Below are 6,065 nucleotides of genomic sequence, written 5' to 3' on the forward strand. Positions count from 1 at the left end.
TTACAATCAGTTCAAAAGGGGAACATGAAAATTCCATGTCACTAACAGCAGACAAGAACATTTTACAACACAGCACATGTTAATGGTCAATGTGTCCACAATGTGAGACAGCACTGTCACTGATATAACACATTGTCATGCTGGTTGTGCCCAAAATATGCAACCAACCTACTCACACACGTGACTTTTTCTTTCTTTCACCAATACATCAAGGCTGTGGACCCATGAGCTTCTACTGGCTGGCCCGATTGACTGCAGCAAAATAAACTCTGCTACAAGACCAGGGGCTCTGTGTGCAAACAACTTGACTCGCACACTTATCTTTTTCTTTCTTTCACCAATAAATCATGGGAAAGTGCAAACACAGTCCCCCACTACCAGAAATAATGCAGTCGAGTATCCCGTATTTGGGGACATTGCAGGGGTCAGCAAATCCGATGTGCAATGGATGAGCCTCACCCTGGCAGATCACAGATTCTCCCCTGCCCGGTAAGTATGAGTTGCAAGCAAGATGTCAGGGGTTGGACCCGTTCTGGAAGCCCCGCTAAGCGAGGGTGAGAAGGCAGGCACAAACCCAGCCCTCCCGGAAGCCATGACCCCCACGACCTGGTTAATTTATTCATGAAAGGTTTGTCAGATACAGATATCCGACAAACATTGCATAAATAAATAAATAAATCTGCCAGGTCCATGTATCCGACAAACCTTTCATAAATAAATAAATTAACCAGAGGTTTGCATGCTGATAGTTTGTGAGTGACTGAGGCCTGCATGCTGTTAGTTAGTATGAATGTGACTGAGGCCTACATGCTGCTAGTTATATTTTAAGTAATGGAGGTCTGCATGCTGCTAGTTAGTTTGTATGTGACTAAGGCCTGCGTGCTGCTAGTTTGTATGTGACTGAGGCCTGCATGCTGCTATTTTGTATGTGATGGAGACCTGCATGCTGCTAGTTAGTTTGTAAGTGATGGAGGCCTGCATGTTGCTAGTTTGTGAGTGACTGAGGCCTGCATGCTGCTAGTTTATAAGTGACTGAGTCCTGCATGCTGCTAGTTTATAAGTGACTAAAGCCTGCTAGATTGTATGTGACCGAGGCCTGCATGCTGCTAGTTAGTTTGTTATCAATGGGCCTGGGTGCTGCATTTTAAGTTCACCATGGTCATGGTGCTGTGCAACCCACCCCCACAGAACAGCTGGCATCGGAGACCATGGGCAGCAGGGGTGAACTTTGAGTAGGAGGGGTGCCAGCTACTCTTGGGGGCAATGATCGCACACTGCTCCACACTGCCTTGGAAAGGGGCTAGGGCGTGTGAGGGATAGCGAACCCCATCTGTCGAGCACTCTTCTCGGCTACAGGGACGCTCCATTTGCCGGCAATGCTTTGAAAGCAGAGCTAGCAGTGCAGACCCCGGGCTGCCGAGAGAAGGTCCACATCACCTGCTGCCGAGCACTCAGGTGCCCTCATCGCAGTGCCTCATCACTTGTGCCGTGCACTCAAGTGCTGTGGCATGGAGCTTCTGTGCACAGTCCTGCAGCTGGACAAAGGCCCTCCGCTGACGGATGGAATCAAGCCCCTGCTTTCCCACCAAGCTGTTCCCACACTCCTAAAACAAAACGCCATATTTCCGGCCTCAGTTTCAATGTGGCATTCCATTGCCAGTGACGTCACGGACAGTGGCAGATTTAAGGCAAAGGGCCCCGTGGGCAGCACCTGACAAATGGCCCAAGGTGGGTGGGTTATGGAGGCGGAGCTTAGGGTGGGTGGAATTAATTGTGGTCACGAGTGCACAATGGCAAACTTTAGGGACAAAATCCATGTTTTATAAAGTTTTTACAGTTACCTAGCAGTCTGACTAACGGCAAACAGCTGGGCCTCCTCAGAACTGCAGGCTTTGCTATCAGTGGTAATATTGGAGGATGAAGCCAGAAGCTAATGTTAGAGGACCCCAAAGACTCCTTTAAAACTCACATTTAAAAAACACAAATATTTTCTTAGAATGTCTGCTGCCATTAATCTGAGCTTTTGCCCATGGAACAGGCAGTGTAGTGCACGACTATGGCTTGGCAACTATGCAGTGATAGGAGGTAACCTTGCTATTGTTATTGAAGGCCCCCATTCCTTTTCTTTATTAGTGCCATGTTCAGCCCCCATCCAGGCCATAGACAGAAAACTGATGTCAGTGGGGCACCTTCTGCAGACAAATCTTCACTCAATACCGGAGAGCATTCCTCCACAGAGAGGGCGTGGCACAAATGAGCATGGAAGCCAAACTATACCCTCACAGTGGTCTCATGCTCTCTGTTGGGAAGCCTCACGCCAACGACTGAGTCACCTCAAAGCACCATTGGTAGATCAATCCCACAAAGGAAAACAGCACTGACAGTGACACAAACCCCAAACCACAAAGAATTGCAACACAGGGTCCTCAATGTTATTCTTTGGTTTGACTAGCAGAGGAGTAATTTATGGAACCTAATTTCATTAGAGCCCCAAAGGGGGTGAATGAGGAGCACTATTTCCAGGCAAACAGTAAAAAAAAAACAGTTTGTGCCGAATTCTTATTACTTTTCACAAAGTGGTGTGAAGCCAATTATGTGTGCCGTCTGGGTCTGCGAAAACCAGAGGATTCTGAAATGTGGGCTGCAGATACTTTCTAAATATAGCTGTATGATATGATATGGCATTTATAACGTGCCTATTCACAAGTGTTTCAAGGCGCGACATTTACTGGTCATGTCAAAAGATACTTTCTGTGGACGTCCAGCCTTCCTCCCATATGGAGAGAGAGAGAGAAAGTGAGAGAGAGAGTGCACGCGAGAAAGGGAGAGACTACCCATTTGATGTTCATTTTAGCAAAGGGATTTAAGGTTTTATTTGGATCCCTTATAGTAAATATATCCAGCTTCCTGCAAGACATCTGGTAGCAACTCCCTAAATGCACACTGCTATGGAAAACCGCTGTCATTCACAATGTATGTTCCTTCTGATCACTTATGATGCAGCACAGGATTCCTAATGGGTAAACTTCATCACCCCAAATCTTGCTATTCCTCGTCACAGGCAGCCCTGACAATGTGAGGGTGAGCCTTCAACCCAGAGAGAGACAGGCAAATACATTAACAAAACAAGCATTGGCAATGGCATCAGTTTGGGCGTTCATGTAGTTATGGGAAAGACACTTGCCAGGCACTGCACTGTCGTAGGGTTATTAACTGGCCATTGATGGTAGCAGGTGCAAAATGATGCGAGTACCTGGTCATCTAATACCTGTGTCTGGCAAATGCCAAATACTAATATACAAGCCAAAACCATTGGCTTTTTAACAGGACTTCAGTCAAGAAAACATAGGGCCTTGTTCCGACTCCGCCCTGGTGAATGGAGCAATCACCGGTCCATTCCAAGGTTGGCGGGACCGGTAATTCCCCATTCACCAGGGCCATTCCCCATTCCCATTTGAGCCCCCGTAGGGCTCAATGGGAATGGGGAAGGTGCTAAAAATGGTACCGCAATTTGCGGTACCGTTATTAGCTCCAGAGTCCCTTTGCGGGTCCCGTCCTTAACGCCTGGAAAAAACAGGCGTTAAAGGAGGACCCGCAAAGGGAACTCGTAGTAGGGCGGTAAGGGATTACTGGCACCAGTGCCCTTACCAGTGCCGGTAATCCCTTACCGCCCACCTCGTAATGAGGCCCATAGTACTTATAAACCGAGTGTCTGAAGGCAGATCTGGTTTAGACATTTTTATTACACCAGTAGTGTTTTTAGTGGCTGCTCCAATTAATTCACTGACTCTCATAAGACAGCTTTGAAAAACACAGGCACACACTTCCAGTGAAATGTTTGATGGTGGTATGGCTTAAATAAAGTAAGCTGAAACAGTTCCCACAAGGAGGTGTTTTGAGTGGGGAGGGGCAGGAAAGGGTGGGAACGGCCAAAGGGATCAGCATGGCCATGGGCAATCAATGGGTGGCCAAATAATTAAACAACACCTTCAAGCTTTGTGTTCCTCCTCATATGCCATTTCTCCCTATCTGTACTACCATGCAATAGCTTAGGCTTATGGGTGGCTTTGCCACCTAATTGCCCAAACAAAAAAGGAAAGCGTCTTTCTATTTAAACAACAGAGCATTAAATTGCTATTGGCACTTTATTGCATTTTACAGCAACTCAATTAACGCTTTAAACTGTGATTGTATATAATATTGGACACTTAGTGGGATTTCTATGTTTTCTGTGGAAATTAATCTATTGTGTCTTAAATTTATATGTAATTAACTCTGTTATGAATAATGAATTTTTATATTTGCGTGAGGTTTTAATTTACTAAACGAGATAACAATAACCTTTTAAAAAGTCAGGTGTCAACAGCCAGCCGTAGCCCATTCCCATCTTGGGAAAACTGCTGGGAGTGCCGGGAGAAAGGACAGCAGAGAATGAGCTGCTAGCCAACGAGGAACAGCGCTGCCCCTCATGGTGGTCTCAGTGTCGGGTTTAACTTCCTTCAATGCGGTGCACTGTCCACTCGTGAGGCCTCCGGTGACCAACTTGGAATAACCTCTGAAATAGGCCCTCCACGGCTCCACCCATATCTAACAGTCCACAGGCAGACCCAGCCAATCCCGGGAAATAACAGGGTCTGTGGTACAATGAATCACCCCAATGTGCAGGAAATTCTGCCCAAAACGTAGTGCTGAAACATGCATAGATTGCTCAGTCAGTGCTACAGGCTAACACACATGGGGCCCCACGAGCGCTGCTGTCTGTGTAAACAAATGGGAAGAGGGGGCCCGCTCGCCGTTAGTCTGCCTGGCGACCACTAAATCCGCCCCTGGTCACGGAGGGTACACCGCACCCCGCCCGCGTCCCGTTTCCCCTTTCCCCTTTCACTCTTTCACCAGGGCAGCCTTTGTGCAGTGTGCACCCCAATACGCCCTCATTAATGCACCCCCCCTATTTGCATACAGTGCTTAAATGTGCAGGTATTGCAGCGCTTAAGTCAGAGGTGCACAGTGGTAGAAAACGCATGTGTTTCAGCTTTGATATTTTCTTCTCTGCTGGAATGGTTTCAGAATTGTGGGCACAGCGTTACAGAACTTTAGGCCAATAGCGCCTTTCCTTGACCCATATGTGATATTTGACAGGTCGGGGGTCAGCAGCGCAGCTCCCACGTGCAAGGTTCGATCACTTTTGGACACCTCCAGTGCTTTAGGTGGGATAAGAAACGGGGAGGTTGCTAACAAGCCAGAAAACAATGTTTGGGATGAGGGCTCAAAACGTTTTCTTTCGAGACCTAACATTCGCAATTAGCCACAAAACCTTTAAAAGATGCGTGTAGTGGAGTGGTGGGGGCGTTATAATCTGCAATGTTTATCTGATACAGATACCCGACAAACATTGCATAAATAAATATATCTGCCGGGTCCACGTTTTTTTTTCTTTTCGGCTGCGCAACAGCAAATATAACCCTAATCCTTTGTCTGTGCTCCTGAGCCTCGCGGGCCACATAAAAAGGCTTGGAGGGCTGCATTGTGGCCCGCGGGCCGTATGTTGGACAACCCTTGACTCAAGAGTGTGACGTGATGTCCATGGACATGGGACGCTTACCCCCTTATTGGATGGTGAAGAGCGTAAAGTGATTCAGATTTTTGGAAATGCCCGCCATGTTTGATTCGCGGACATCCGCAGGTGTCCACGGTCATCGTGTTAAAAACATATGAAAAAGCACAACATTGCACTTGTCAAACTTATCAAACAATCTCTGGGGAGGTGAAGCGTGATGAGGATGGGATATGGCCATAAGAAGCCAAAAACGGGTGCTTTTCACCCCAAAATTCTGCAAACCTTCCGGATGTTCGGGGGCAGTCCTGTGACGTTCGCGGACACTTCAGATGTTTGGGGACATCTGTGCCTATTGCTGCATTACAGGGTTGGCGAAAAGCAGTTCTTGGATGGCTTATAACTTTGGAACCACTCAATGAAACTGCATGAAATTTTGGAATGTCATTCTAGACTTGATTCTGTATGGCTTTGGAAAGTGTGGAACTGTTTTGTCAAGAGGGAACACATT

General features: G+C 47.1%; 1 pseudogene; it reads right to left on the bottom strand.

Annotated features, from left to right (window-relative positions):
- Positions 1-346: 346 nt before the first annotated feature.
- Positions 347-497, bottom strand: LOC138490633 (U1 spliceosomal RNA; annotated as a pseudogene).
- Between the last annotated feature and the right edge of the window lie 5,568 nt (positions 498-6,065).

The sequence above is a fragment of the Ambystoma mexicanum genome, chromosome 9, assembly GCF_040938575.1.
Source record: "Ambystoma mexicanum isolate Mex_15411 chromosome 9, UKY_AmexF1_1, whole genome shotgun sequence".
In the NCBI taxonomy this organism is placed as follows: Eukaryota; Metazoa; Chordata; class Amphibia; order Caudata; family Ambystomatidae; genus Ambystoma; species Ambystoma mexicanum.